General features: G+C 36.9%; 1 long non-coding RNA gene across 3 annotated transcripts in view; it reads right to left on the bottom strand.

The window, feature by feature from the left end:
- Positions 1-14,681, bottom strand: part of LOC140506852 (uncharacterized) — a 58,837-nt gene extending 44,156 nt beyond the window's left edge. Inside the window, exons 1-5 of one of the 3 annotated variants that reach the window (XR_011968131.1) lie at positions 7,425-14,681; positions 5,064-5,200; positions 4,708-4,798; positions 4,160-4,212; positions 3,543-3,716 (exon numbers count right to left, since the gene is read on the bottom strand). This is a non-coding gene — a long non-coding RNA (uncharacterized lncRNA). Of the gene's footprint in view, positions 1-3,542; positions 3,717-4,159; positions 4,213-4,707; positions 4,799-5,063 lie in introns of all 3 variants that reach the window. The other 2 variants (XR_011968132.1, XR_011968130.1) reach the window with 2 other exon arrangements.
- Positions 14,682-15,917: the final 1,236 nt, after the last annotated feature.

Genomic DNA, 15,917 nt, shown 5'->3' with positions numbered 1-15,917 from the left:
AGATTACAACAACTCAATTGCTTTAAATAAAAAAAAAATAAATGGCAAAGGACAAAGTAACCATAGAAAGTTACTGTGGGAATAGAGAAGACCACAGTCCATGGCAGCACAGACCAGGGCCTGGGAAGCCTGGAGCAGGCCTCAAGGGACTGATTTACTGACAGCAGTGATACTTTCTAGATTTCTTAATCCACAAATGCCAGACAACTTAAAAGATGAAGAGGAAAGGTCTATCAGACCTGGGTAAGAGAGGAGAACTATCCAGACCTAGCCCCAGTGCAGCCCCAGTCTCAGCAAATCAGAAGCAGGCCTTGGGAGTGACTGAATCAGCAGTGGTAGTGATGGTTGTGGCAGTGGCAGTGGCTACTTCTTGAGCTCTCAGCCTATAGATGGTAAAGGGAATGAAGAACTGGCCAGAAATAGATTACATGGCACTCTTTGATGGCACTGAGGCAGGACTCTGTTGCTTTGCCCATACTTGCTTCTGGACCACAATCCTGGGTGGTAGTCCTGGGGCAAGGAGGGCCACTATCATAGCAGAGCTTGTGGCAAGAGTGGAGAAGGAATCTTCCTCTCAGTCTGAGGGCAGAAAAGATTGATCGTGCGCACTCACTGATCACAGCACAGGCCAGGAGAGGAGTAAACACCCCTTCTTAGATCATATCAACTTGGAAGAACTGAAAACTTACAGGTCCCTAGAAGTATCCATGAAAACTGTTGCACAAAAGCACTGAAGCTTGGGAAAATGCACCCTCCAAATGGGAAACAGAGTCCTACCTTAACAAAGAATTATTAAGTAAAGCAATAAGATGAAAAAAAAAAGTAAATAACAAAAAAAAAAAACAAACTCATAGAAACTTACTTTGATGACAAGGAAGATCAAAACATACACTCAGAAGAAGGCAACAGAGTCAAAGCTCCTACATCCAAAGCCTCCAATAAAAATATAAATTGTTCTCAGAACATGAAAAGGATTTGAAAATCAAGTGAGAAAACCAGAGGAAAAAATGAGAAGAGAAATTAGAGTGGTGCAAGATGATCATGAAAAACAAGTCAACAGGTTGGTAAAGGAGATCCAAAGAATACGGAAGGAAATAACAGCTTAAAAAATAGACAATACCAAATGAAAAAAGAAGGTCAAAAAGTCAATTAGGAGAAGCATGTCTTGAAAGCAAAATTGACTATATGTGTTTACTGGGAGTAGGAGAAAGGGAGAGATAGAACAAGGTAACATATCTCACATAAAAGAAGCAAGAAAAGGCTTTTACAGTAGAGGGGAAGAGGAGGGGGGTGAGAGGGAATGTGTGAACCTTATTCTCATCAGAATTGGCCTAAGGGGGGAATAACATACATATTGAACTGGGTATAGAAATCTGTTTTATCCTAAGGAAAGTAGAGAACTAAGGAGATAAGACACAGGGGTTGATAGAAGGGAAGACAGATTCCAGGAGGGGGTAATGAGAAGCAAGCACTTTTGAGGTAAGACAAGGTCAAAGGAAAGAATGGAATAAATGGAAGACAGGGCAGGATGGAGAGATATAAAGCTAGTCTTTCACAACATGACTATTATGGAAGTGTTTTGCATGATGACACATGTACAGCTGATATCAAATTCCTTGCCTTCTCAATGAGAGTGGGTGGAGAAGAAGGAAGATAATTTGCAACTCAAATTTTTAAAAACCAACGTTAAAAAAAATGTTTTTACATGCAACTGAGAAAGAAGATATATAGACAATGAGTTTTAGAAATCTATCTCACCCTGCAGTAAAATAGAAGGGAAAGACTTTTGCAGAGGGACAAGGTCAAAAGAGAGAGCAAAATAAATGGGGGGCAAGATAGAATGGAGGGAAATATAATTAATCTTACACAACATGACTATTATGGAAGTCTTTTGAAAAATTACACATACATAGTCCATATTGAATTGTTTGCCTTCTCAGTAGGAATGGGTGGAGAGGGAGGAAGGGAGAGAAGTTGAAATTCAAAATTTTAGGAATATACGTTAAGAATTGTTTTTGGATGCAACTGAGAAATATGAAATACAAGTAATGGGGTAAAGAAATCAATCTTGCCCTACAAGAAAAGAGAGAAGATGGGGATAAAGAAGGGGAGGGGAGTGATAGAAGGGAGGCCAGATTGGGGGCAGGGGTAATCAGAATGCATGTCTTTGTAGTGTACGGGGAGGGGAAAAATGGGGAGAAAATTTGAAATTCAAAATTTTGTGAAAATGAATGTTGAAAACTAAAAATAAATAGATATAAAAAGAGAATATTGGTATAATAATACAAAAATTCCTGTTCACTCATGAACATAGTCAGAAAGTACAATAAAGCTTAAGTAGTTCATGGATATTATTTTAAAAGAATGTATGCCCAGACTTTAGTCAAATTTATAAATTAAAAAAAAATAAAATGGAAAGGAAAAAGAACATTTTTCAAGGATAAGTTCAAAATCATTAAATAAATCTTTTTTTTTTTTTTTCCAGTTTTACAAAGACTGTTTAGCTTGCTCTCTTCCTTTGGTGCAATTCAGGGAGAAGGTCACCGTTCATTTTCTTTTCTTCTAAGATATATCCAGTGATAGAGAAGTTCTATGAATTGTTTATCTAAGTACAAACTGAAATCCCAAAAATAAGAATTGTTCTTCCACTTGATTATTAGATTAAACTCTTTCAAGTAATCTTATCCTTCATCTAAAAATCTCTATATGTCCTAGTATTTAATGCAACCATCATGTTTTCATTCACAAACTTAACATATGGAGCACCTCATTTTCAATAGTGCATTACTTTTCCACTCATCCTTCATTTTCAAAGAAGACCAATGACATCATTGTATTGGAGTCAGAATAGGGTGTCAATTTTTTCATTTTGTTTTGCTTTTTGTGTTTTTTGACTGCAGAGAAAAATCACTGCCTGTCACAATAAGCAGGACAGGTTTTGGAAAATGCAGAAGAGTTTTGAGGCTCCTTGTCTAGTTCCTTCCTCCCTTCAGGACATGAGCAGTGCAGTCTTTCAAAAGACAGCTCAAAGACTCAGGGGGCTGTTAAATCTCTCTGTTACTGCAGTTCAGTGAGATTAGGATCCAGTACTTGGAGCTACCTGTGTGCAAAGTTGTGACTACAGCTTCCAGTATTCCATGGCTTCTATTTCCTTACTCATATGTTGCCACAGGACTTCAATGTATTGTAGATGAATTAGTGGATAATGAGTGACGTCTTGCCTTGTATGTGAGTTTGATTTAACTGAAGCAGTGTTATGCAGTCATTAACCTCATTCTGTCTTTAAAAGTCATCCATGTTCAGGGGTGGGGTGTAGGGTGTTTTTAGGGAAGACTACTACCTTTTGTGTGTTGACTGACAAGCCCTTTTCAGGATTGCTTTTCACCTTTGTTGGCCATCTGTTCCACCCAAATCTCACTTATGGCTCCAAGAAGCTGTAGCATGAGCAGCGACCATACCCTGGTAAAGTGTTTCAGTAGATGGACTAAACCAGGTTGAGGATAAACAAGGGGCCTCAAATCTCTTGGTTAGCAAGACTTTACCTGGTGGAATGGGTAGATGGGAACAATTTGTTCCAATGGCCATGAATGAAGTTGAAGCAGGCACTGTGTATTGCTTAGAGCTTGGTTAGATATTGAAGAGGCCAAGGTCATCTACTAGATCTTGAGCCATCACCAGTCATCTTGATTCTGTCCTGCCATTGGACTCAGATGACTCTGGAGGAAAGAGTGAGACTGATGATTTCTTGCAACTTTGCCTCACTTAAATTCAATTTACACATGAATCAAAAGACATCACCCATAACATTTTGCCATTTTGCCACTTTCTCAAAGTGCTGTGGTCACAAGCAAGTAGCAAAGCAACAAGTGTGGATAAACTGGGAGCTATAGTCAAAATTCTGTACACAGGTGGCCTATGACATAGGGTTATTTTCTCACTAGAAGTAGAAGTAGGATTCACCAGCCCCCTGAGTGTCTGAGCAGCCTTTTAAAGATTGCACTGCTCACCTCTTGATGTAAGAAAGGTGCTAGAAAAGATGCTCTAAAAATTGTGTGCTTACCCCACCCAGTCCTGATTACTGAGGAATTAGGGGAATCCCACTCTGTGGTCAAAACACAAAAACATTGAACAAATATTCTGGAAAGATGATTCCACTCACCCTTAGCATATGGAATGTGTGCACATTTATAGACAACACAAAATTCAGTAGACCTGAAAGACAAATAGCTCTTGTTGCAAAAGAACTCAGTAGTTATTGTTTCCAAATAGCAGTCCTGAGTGAAACAAAACCAGCAAAGGAAGTTCAGCTTACTGAAGTTGGAGCTGAATACACTTTTTTTTTTTATGGAGTGGCTGCAGCAAAGGGGAGAACCATGATGCTGGCATACATTTTGCAATCAAAACCAATATAGTCAACAAGCTTGTATGTCTGCCAGAAGGAATGAATGGTAGGTTCATGACAATGGGATTGCTACTTGTAGAAAAATGTCTTGCCACCATCATAAGGGCCTATGTTCCTACCATGACAAATCCTGATGAGTTTAAAGAAAAACTTTATGAAGACCTGGAGATTCTTATCATCAATGTGCCAAAAGAGGACAAACTTATAATTCTGGGTTAATTTATTCCTACATAGTCTCAGACTACTGGATGTGGCAGAGAATGCTAAGGAGGAATGGATTTGGAAAGAACAACAGCAATAGTCACCTCCTACTGAAGATTTGTGCATCTCATGACCTTCTTATCACCAATACTGTCTTCCATTTAGCTGAATGCAATAGACCTTCATGGATGCACTCTGAAAGTAAACATTGGCATTTAATAGACCTTGTGATTGTAAAGAGAAGAGACAGACAGGATGCGAGAGCAATGAGCCATGTGTGGTGCACAGTACTGGACTGATCATAGACTTATCCTTTACGCGTTAAATATTCACATTAAACAAAAGTGGCAGCCCTAAGACAAAATGACTACCAGAAGATTTAATGTAAACATATTAAAGCTCTTCTCTGTTTGGGAACAGTTTGTTGCTAAGTTGGAGGGAAAGTTGAGACAACACATACCTCACAACCGTGGGACTGAAAAAGAGTTGGCAGCTTTCAGAGACTTGGTATACAGCTCTGCATTTGCTCATCTGGGTCAGAAGACTCACAAACTCCAAGACTGGTTTGATGAAAATGATAAGGAAATTCAGGAGCTGCTAAATGAGAAATGAGAAATCCACAGGGTTTACCAGCAGAATAGTTCATTCATCTCTAAGAAGGCAGCATTTAACTCCATCAAAAGTAAAGAACAAACAAAGCTTAGAGAGTTGCAGGATTCTTGGCTCAGCAAAAAATCAGATGAAATTCAGTTTTATGCTGATAGCAACAATCCAAAGTGTTTTTTATGATTTCCTGAAGGCTATTTATGGGCCAAAGCTTCTGGTGAATCTCAACCACTCCATGCTGACAGTCCTATTGATTAATGATAAGGATATGATCCCAGAGAGACAGGGGAATACTTCCATAGTGTTCTCAACAGATGATCATCAATACATGCTGAGGCCATTGGCCATTTATCTCAGGTTGAAGTCAATCCCTCCCTAGCTGAAGTTCCAACTGAAGAGGAGGTTGTTAATGTCATTTGGTTCCTTTCATGTGGCAAAGCACTTGGTGTTCATTATATTCCAGCTGAGATTTACAAAGTAGGGAATTCATTGCTAAATACCAAAACTGACTGAAATTTTTCAGGTTATAGGGTAAAATCAGGTAATCCCTCATGAGTTCAAGGATGCCTAAATTGTCAAGCTCTATAAAGGTAAAGGAAATAGATCATCCTGTGACCATCACAGGGATCTCTCTCTCTCTCTCTCTCTCTCTCTCTCTCTCTCTCTCTCTCTCTCTCTCTCTCTCTCTCAGTCATTGCTGGCAAGATTCTTGCCTTAATAGGCTGATACTTCACTTGGATGGTCATCTGCCTGGGAGCCAGTGTGGCTTCAGAAGTAACTGAGGAACATTCGATATGGTGTCTGTTGCCTGAAAACTTCAGAAGAAATGCCAGGAGCAGAACAGAGGTCTGTACACAACATTTGTGGATGCAATCAAGGCCTTTGATACTGTTAATTGTGGAAAATTGGGAATAATTGTTAATTGGGAAAATTATGTCAAAATTTGGTTGCCCAGAGAAGGTCATCAGCATTGTATGTCAGTTTCATGATGGCAGGCTTGCCCAGCTTCTAGATAATGGACTCTCATGCTTTTCTAGTCATCAGGTTGTATTTGTCCTTGGTTCTTGAAGAGGACCATAATACCAAGATGATGACATGACTTGCAGTTGACTTTGATTTGAGTGAGGGAGGACTGTGCAAAATCACCAACCTCACTTTTTCTTCTCAGCCACCTGGTCCACTGTCCTGATATTCATCAGGAGGACTATAGATGACCCAGGATACAATGTGAGACCTTGGTCCTTTCAGGCTAGGGTCTTATCACATTCTCACTTTGAGTGAGATACACTTATTCAATGAATAGGCTTCTTTAAGTAGTTACTCTAGTGATAGTCCCTTTAACAACAACAACAACAACAAAACTAAACTGGGAGGGGGAAGACCCTCAGGCTTCCTGGATAAAAGGCAATTACTATTTAGTAATTGTAATCACTCTGTGCTAGGTGGGTGGAGACTTGTTGTCTAGGCTCTGACCTCCAAAAGTGAATTGGGTTTAAGGCTTGATTTTTCAGCAAGAAATGTAGTCAGTACACCCAGAGGAAAAAAGTCAGCTTTTGGGAATAGAGTGTAACTTCCCCTGGATAGAATACCAGAGGAGAAGGGAAGGAGAAGGAAAAGGAGGTGGAGGAAGAGAAGGAGGAAGAGGAGAGGATCTGTTACTCACTCACAGGTTGTATTTGTCTTTTGTTCTTGAAGAGGACCATGACATCAAGATAATGACATGACTTGCAGTTGACTTTAATTTGAGTGCAGGAGGACTGTGCAGGGTCACAAACTTCACTTTCTTCTCCTGAGTCATCTGGCTCCCAGTCATCAGTGGAGGGAAACAGGCTGTGTGCTTGCTCCCATGCATTTTGGCATGATGTCTTCAGTCATGTTGTCAAATGTTTTCAATGAGAATGAACATAGCATCAAGGTCAGCTACTGCACTGATGGTAAATTCTACAACTTGAAAAGGCTACATGCCAAGATTAAAGTGGAGGGAGTGTTGGTGCATGATTTTCTGTTCCCAGATGATTGTGTACTCAGTGCAACCTCTGAAGGTAAGATGCAACAACATATAGATCAATTCTCTGCTGCTTGTGCTAATTTTGGCCTAATAATTAACACCAAGAAAACCTACGTACTCCATCAGTCACCAGCACACCATCCATATGTGGAACCATCAGTTACAGCAAATGGAGAAGATCTGAATGCTGTGGATAAATTCATTTACCTTGGAGGTGTACTTTCCAGGAATGTACACACTCATAATGAGATTGATGCATGCGTTGCCAGAACCAGCTCAGTGATTGGGTGGCTCTGAAGGAAAATATGGGAGATAAGAGATATTAGACTGAGTACCAAACTTGAGTTCTACAGAGCTGTTGTGCTGACCTCATTGATGTATTCCCATGAAACCTGGACAGTGTACAAGGGCCATACCAAGAAATGGAATCACTTCCATTTGAATTGTCTTAGGAAGATTCTGAAGATCACCTGACAGGATAAAATACCAGACACTGAGGTCCTTACTAGACCTAAACTGCAAACCAGTTCTGATGGGCTAACCACATTGGTCAAATGCAAAATGTACACTTGCCAAAAAGATTTTTGTGGAGAACTCAACACAGAGCAAGCATTCACAGGGTGGTATGAAAAAGTGATACAGGGACACTCTCAAGGTCTCAGTTAAGAATTTGGAATTCATCGTGTGACATGGGAGACACTGGCACAGGAGAGTTCAGAATTTCATGGCCACATCAGAGAAGGTGCTGTGCTTTATGAGCAAAACAGAAATGAGACAGCTTAAAGGAAATGCAGGATGTACAAATTTGGAGTACCCACCCAAAATATTCACACAGACTATTTGTGGTGACCTGTGCTAGAGCATTCTAAGGTCAGATTGGTCTTATCAGCTACGTTCAGACACATTGAAACTTGATTCTAGCGTAGTGATGTCATTTTTATCCTCTTCAAGAATGAAGGACAACAACCAACCATGTCCACTGGCAAGATGGAAATAATGATGACTGGCAAAGGCTGGCATATAGCACATGATCTTGACTTCTATATCTTAGCTAGTTCTGAGCACTCCACAGAACCTTTAGCTATCTTCATGAGCACTGAAATAAAATTCTTATCTGCCCATTCTGCTGGGAGATGTCTTTATATTCTTGGGTACATTCAATTATGGATTTGAAGAATGTTAGCTACCTTCCTGTTCCTTGCTAGCTTCACATTAATAATTTCTATTTTTTAAAAAGGAAGTTATTCTTCCAATGTCATACAAAGAACATTTTATAATGAAATATATATGCTTGAGAGACCCCTTTCAGAAAGAGATTCTCTGTCAGAATCTACTTTTTTCCTAAAGGTAAGATATAGTGAACACAATCAAAGCTTATATTTTCTGCATCTTTCAGTAAATTGTGTTATAGTAAGTATGTGACACACCATGGGATCTCCTCCATTTAGAAAAATTTTATATTCTTCATATTTTAATATTCATATATATGTATATACATATATGTATACACACATCACACATATACACGCATATTTTTTCAATTTATCAATCCATCTATTTATCACCATCTTCTCCATAATATCACAGTAATATTGGCTTTAGCAATAACAGTAATAGAAAGAGTCATAGTTGACGTCAATGGAAATAAGAGGGAAGGACGAAAGAGGGTGGGATGGTGCAGATGAAATCAGTTTTAGCTATTTGGAGTTTAAATTCACGAAGGATAGCCAAGTGGAGGTGTTCAACTGGAATTTGAAAATGTGGGTGTTGATTTTAGCTGAGAGTTAAGAGCAGCATAAGAGAATTTTATTGTCATTCATATAGAAGTGATACAACAGGGAGCCCAGGAGAAAAGGAAAATATTGAAACATTTGGAGTTGATACAGATTGAGTTATGTTGGGTTGTTATGGATTAGATTTGAATTATTTATAAACACAGTATAAATTTTATAAAGTCAAATTATCATCCTGTTAGACAGAAAATGTTTGAGTCCATAATAAGTAAATTCCGTAAAGTTTGGAAATTGGGCAGTATGCCACTTCAGCAAGCAGTAAGTATGAGTCAAGAAAGTCACAAAGAAAAAGAAGTCAGGTATTTGCATCAGTCTTTCTCTGCTTCTTTTGTCATTGTTTATTATTCCCTCCTTATGGTTTTTAAATCACTCTTTCTGTGTTATTTTGAGGCTTGTTATCTATTTCCTGTTCTTTATGTGTGGGTTGACGCTCAGAACTCTGTTCTGGGCACATTTGTTGCAGTGCTCATTGGTTAATTATCTTTTTCAATACCCAAGGGTTTGATTCTATATCTATGCAGATAATCCTCAATTTAAAAAAATCTAGCCATCATTTTTTGTGAGGTTCAGTTCCACTTTCCCAAATGCGTTCTGGAGATATCCATGCCTCTGATTCTTTTTATGGGCATGTCAATCTCAACATGTCTTAAGTGAATGTCAATATCTTTTCTCCTATATTATTTTCCTTCACAACATCCTTATTCCTTTCAGTGGTTTAATCTTCTTCTGATTACTTGATTTTGCAATATCAGGGTCATTCTGACTCTTTGCTAAGTTGTCAAATTCTGTTGATTTCCACAGCATCTTTCCTATCTTTCTCATTATCTCTATTCATTAAAATAACATCCTGGTACTGAACACAAACACATTTTTCATGGATTATTTCCATATCCACTTGATTGGTTTGGCAGACTCCAGTCTTCCCCCTCTCTAATCTACCTTTAAAACAGTTTATAAAGTCATTTTCCTAAAGCTGAGGTATTATTATGTCCCTTCCTCAAAAAAAAATTCAGTAGTTCTCTATTAATTTTTCTCAAAGTACCTATCATTCTGTATGACATTTGATGTCCATAACAATCAATCTCTAGTACTGTTCACACTCACTCAGAATTATTCCCTCAGACTCTGTGTTCTTTGTGTATCTTTCCAGTAAAACACAAGATCCCTGAAAACAAGGAGTGTGATAACCATGTCTTTGTTTTCACAATGCCTAGTATGGTTCTATGATGATGATGGTGATGATGACAATGAAGAGAGGCAATCTATAGATTCTTGCTGAATTAAATTGCAGTCAAAATTTTTATTTTGTTGGATTATAGAGACATAAATATAAAGACAGATAAGCTCATAGAGGTCATGTAGTTGTGCTTCATCTGTACAGATGAGGGAACTGAGAAATAGGGAGGGGAATGAATTAATCAATGAAAAATGAATATATTGTACACTTATTTATGCAAGTCACATGTGCCATATACTGGGGATACAAATAGAAAAAGTCAGACTATGGTCAAGGAGCTCACATTGAATGACAACGTATACAGGAAGTTACATTGACAAGTCAGACAGAGAAGTCCAGTAGACTTTAAGGCAGGATGGCAAAAAAGCATCATTAATCTTCCTTAATATTACATTCACTGCTAAAATCTCATTTATTTCTCAGATTAGACCATTTGACAATGTCCTGAACTTTGGTGGCAAGAGCTTTCTTTTCTGGATTTTCAGTCATTGAATAGATACTAGATTTAATATTTGAAAAAGTCATTTGGTTGGGGTTGATGATGACTATAGGGGATGTTCTAGAAATAAGATTGGTGGTCTGAGCAGCAATATTTATCCTAGGACTCTTGGGCTTATCATCCTATTAGTAGTAATTAATCAGTGGTTGATGGTAGTGTTGGTGAAAAAGGCAAGCTGCTTCTCCAGAAAGATTGAGATCTTCAAAGACCATTAAAGGGTCCAGTTTTGAACCATGGCTGATAATCTAAGGGGTGCTGCTCTTCCTACTGTTCTTGGGCCATGGATCCTGGGTGTTCTCAATCTGGGTCTGAGGGGAGTTGATGATGAAGACGATTGCAGTGGTTTGACTCGTTTGATCCATTCCACCTCATTCCTTCCTCAGGGTGCCTTGCTTACAGTTAATATGTGGTAGGACTGAGACTCAAACCTAGATCATCAAACTCCAATTTCACTGCTCTTCCTATTATGTCAAACCTTTGTGTACAGGACTTAAAGAAAAAAAGATACATAATCACTGAGCAGACTATTTCTGAAAAATTGAGTGCACATAAATTTTTATATTTTGCTGAAACCAAGCTCTTAAAAATATTTTTTTTCAGATAAGACATGTAGAAGTGGGCTGATATCTAATCACTAGCATAGAAGTATGAATTTTGCTCCTTTTACTTGGTGTTCAAATTAAGTAGCATTGCAAATTGTAAACAAGAAAAGCACAAAAGTTTTTCCAAATTCAAATACTTAGTTGACAGCTAATCCAGAGAAGCAACATAAACTCCACTAACTATATAACATGCTGAACTTGTAGAAGGAGATTATGTTTGATAATGAAATCCACTACATCAGTAGATTTTTTTCCTTTTATAATACTTGCATCATAAATATGGCAGTCAATTAAAATGTAGAAAATAGTTTTTTAGAAAGGTTGTGTAAAAAAATTATGATAACCAAAATGCCTTATAGAAATAAAACACATACACATATATTAAGAGATTTGGTGTCCACAGAGGAGTAAGAGAGTTTTCTAAGTGATCTTTGGCAAACATCATCTTTCCCAGAGCTTCAGGTCCTCTTCTCTGTGACATATTTTACAGGCAGCTTTGTATAACATTATCACAAACAGTGGTGTCATTAAGGTATTATAACCAAAAACTCTAATGGAACAGATCCTAACTTTCACATTGCATAGGTACTTGTGTGAGAAAAATAATACACAGCAAAATATACATTTGCTTTTAATATAGGGTATCCCAAGACCCTTTGCTCTGCTTTGAGCTATTGAAGTTGAAAAACTTTAGGGACACCCATATTATTTTATTCTTGAGTTTGGACAGAACTTCATCTCTTATATGTCAATCTGCTAATCATCCTAGTTGTAACATATAGTTATTATGTGCCAGGAACTACATAAAGTACCAGGGGCAACAGGATGGAAGGGAAATAGTTTCTGACTTCTAGGGGCTTACATTTTAATAGGCAAACAATGTGTACATATACAAGCATGTGAAGAATATTTACAAAATGCATACGATGCAGTTTTATTTATTTTTTAATTTTTTTTTTACTATGCAGTTTTAGACATAGGGAACTACAACATACGAGATTCAAAAACGCTTTGTGTAGAAGGTGTTACTTGAGCTGCGAAGTAAAGGATGCCAGGCATTCTAGTAGATAGATGTGCAGTGAAAAGGTATAAGACTGGAGATGGAGAATCTTGTGTGAAAAAGAGAAAGTAAATTAATAGGTAGGAAAGTAATGTGAAAGGAGATAGGGTTAGATTGTGAAGATCTTTAAATGCCAAACAGAATGATAGAAAGAAAAAATAAAGCTACTTAAAATGGTTTACAACTTTAGAAAAGTTGTAGAATATCAACTAAACCCACACAAATCATTCACATTTTTGTGTATTAATAACAAAATCTAGCAGAAGGAGATAGAGAAATTCAATTTAAAATAACTACCAGCCAGTATAAGATAGTTGGGAATTTACCTCTCAAGATACACACAGGATTTTTATGAGCACAATTACAAAACACTATTTACAAAAATAAATCTAAATTATTGCAGATCTAAATAATTTGAGAAATAGTAATTGCTCATGAATCAGCCAAGCCAATTCAGTAAAATTGTCAGTACTTCCTAAATTAATTTATTTACTCAATGCAATACTAATTACTAATATGAATTCTAAAGACTATGTAATAGAACTAAAAAATAAAATTCATCTGGAGGAAAAAAATAGTTAAGAATATAAAGATATTCAATGAAAATAAGCTTGACAGGAAGGTTGCCAGCAGTCCCTGATCTCAAGCCATACTGTAAGGTTGCAATTGTCCTAAAATAACAACAATAAAAACAACTTTGGGAAAACTGCCAAATAGTTTGGCAGAATGTAAGTGCAGACCAACATCTCATGCAATATACCAAGACAGATCCAAATGGATACATGATTTACACATAAAGAACAACATCATAAATAAATTAGGGAATCATGGAAGAAATTACCTGTTAGATCTAAGAGTAAGAGTTCATCACAAAACAAGAAAGAGATTCCTAGGAGATAAAATGAGCAATTTTGATTAAACATTTTTGAAAAGTTATTACCCAAACAAAACTAACATGAGTGAAATTAGAAGAGAAACAGGATGTTGGGACAATGTTTGCAGGAAGTTCTTCTAACAGAGGTCTAATTTCTAAGATACATAAAAAATTGAGTCAAATTTGTAAGAATATTAGTAATTTCACAATAGATAAACGGTAAAAATATATTAGTAGGAAGTTTTAAGAGGAAGAAATCTAAGTTATCAATAACATATAAAAAACTCTAAATCACTAATAATCAGAAAAATTCAGATTAAAACAAATTTGAGCCACTAATTTAACTCATCAGGGTAGTTAAATTGACAAGGGAGAAAAACAACAAATGCTAGGGGCTGTGGAAAACAGATTATTTTAATGTACTGTTAGAGAAGTTGTTTTTGTTTTATTAGTTCAACCAATCAGGAAAGACATTTGGAACTATACCGACAAAGCTGTTATTCTGTACATACCCTTTGAAGAAATGATACCATTTCTAAGACTGTTCCTTAAAAAAGCAAAGAATAATTATCTATATAGATAAAATATTTATAGCAGCAACAGATTGGAAATTGAGATATACATTAATTATGAAATGGCTGAACAAGTAATTATATATGAATATAATGGAACACTATTGTGTTGCAAGAAATAGTGAAGTGATTGATTTCAGAAAAATCTGGAAAATTTGTATGAATTGATTCAAAAGTGAGCAGAAACAGGAAAACACTTTACACAGTAATACTAATATCATCCTCTCCAGGATCACTGTTTTTTCATGGTTGAGGAGCTTGAATAACTCAATGAAACTATGAGTTATGCTGTTCAGTATTACCCAAGATTAACAGGTCATAATGAAAAGTATTGATAAGAGGTGATCTATTAGAGAAGAAAATAGCAAACCACTCTAGCATTGTTGCCAAGAAGACTCTATGGATGGTATGGAGGACATGGCAGACTATGGTTCATAGACTGCAAAAGGGTCAGCTATGACTGAAGAACTGAACAACAGCAACTAATATTATAAAGATAATAAATTGTGAAAGAGTTAAGAACTCTGATGAATAAAATGACCAACTACAATTCCAGAATACCCACAGTGAAACATATTATCTATTTCTAGATAGAAAAGTGATATCTTGGAACACAGATCAAAGCATGCAATGTTTTATATCTCTCTCCTTTCCTTCCTTCCTTCCTTCCTTCCTTCCTTCCTTCCTTCCTTCCTTCCTTCCTTCCTTCCTTCCTTCCTTCCTTCCTTTCTTTCTTTCTTTCCATCCTTCTTTCTTTCCCTCCCTCCTTTCTTTCTTTCTCTCCCTCCCTCCTATTTTCTTTTTCCTATCCTTCTTCCTTCCTTCCTTCCTTCCTTCCTTTCTTCCTTCCTTCCTTCCCTCCCTCCCTCCCTCCCTCCTTCCTTCCTTCCTTCCTTCCTTCCTTCCATCCTTCCTTCCTTCCTTCCTTCCTTCCTTCCTTCCTTCCTTCCTTTCTTTCTTTCTTTCCATCCTTCTTTCTTTCCCTCCCTCCTTTCTTTCTTTCTCTCCCTCCCTCCTATTTTCTTTTTCCTATCCTTCTTCCTTCCTTCCTTCCTTCCTTCCTTCCTTTCTTCCTTCCTTCCTTCCCTCCCTCCCTCCCTCCTTTCTTTCTTCCATCTTTCCTTCCTTCCTTCCTTCCTTCCTTCCTTCCTTCCTTCCTTCCTTCCTTCCTTCCTTCCTTCCTTCCTTCCTTCCTTTCTTTCTTTCTTTCTTTCTTTCTTTCTTCCTTTCTTTCTTTCTTCCATCTTTCCTTCCTTTCTTCATTTATTCCTTCTTTCCTTCCTTTCTTCATTTATTCCTTTCTTCCTTCCCAAGACAATGTGTGAATTTATTTAGTACTACTATACATATTTGTAATAAGCTTTGTTTTGCTTGCCTTCTCAATGAGGGGAAGAGAATTTGGGACTAAAATTAAATCAAAAAATTAAATAAATTATTTCATTATGAAAATTCTTATGTTATTTTTTCAATTTCTTATAGCTCTTCATTGTTATCACTCTGAAATCCTATTCTCATTGTACAGTTTTGTAGATATAGGATGTAAAATAAGTGTGGCTTAATGTGTTATGACTCTAGGTTAAGATGGACCAAATAGTACGCAAAATGACTCATCTCCCATCTAATATATGACACTTTGTATAGTGCAATAGGAGATACTTATAAAGATATGTCTTTAAATTGTTTAAAGATAAATTTTGAAAATAATGTCATAAAATTCAAAGCTACTTTTCTTATTATTTTGTGATGCTTTATGTATCACAGAAAGGGACTCAGTTCAAAAGTTCAACTTTTCTAGCCTTCGTTGAGAGCATGAACATCTTCTCTCATATCTAATATATGGAAATATCATGGAAATTAATGTTTTTAATGAAAATTTTGGATGCCTCTTCTTTTACCTCCTCGTCCTCTTTTTCCTCCTCCTGCTTCTTTTCTTCTTCTTCCTCCTCCTTCTCTTCATCCTTCTTCTTCTTCAAAGATGACCAGTTAATTGCCATTTCTATTTATTTTGATTTTAAGTAATTCCATTGGGGTTTAACCTTTTAAAAATAATGCTGCAAAATATA

The sequence above is a fragment of the Notamacropus eugenii genome, chromosome 5, assembly GCF_028372415.1.
Source record: "Notamacropus eugenii isolate mMacEug1 chromosome 5, mMacEug1.pri_v2, whole genome shotgun sequence".
NCBI classification, from domain to species: Eukaryota; Metazoa; Chordata; class Mammalia; order Diprotodontia; family Macropodidae; genus Notamacropus; species Notamacropus eugenii.
Note: the sequence above shows the minus strand (reverse complement) of the source record. Positions and strands in the feature narration are given on the sequence as shown.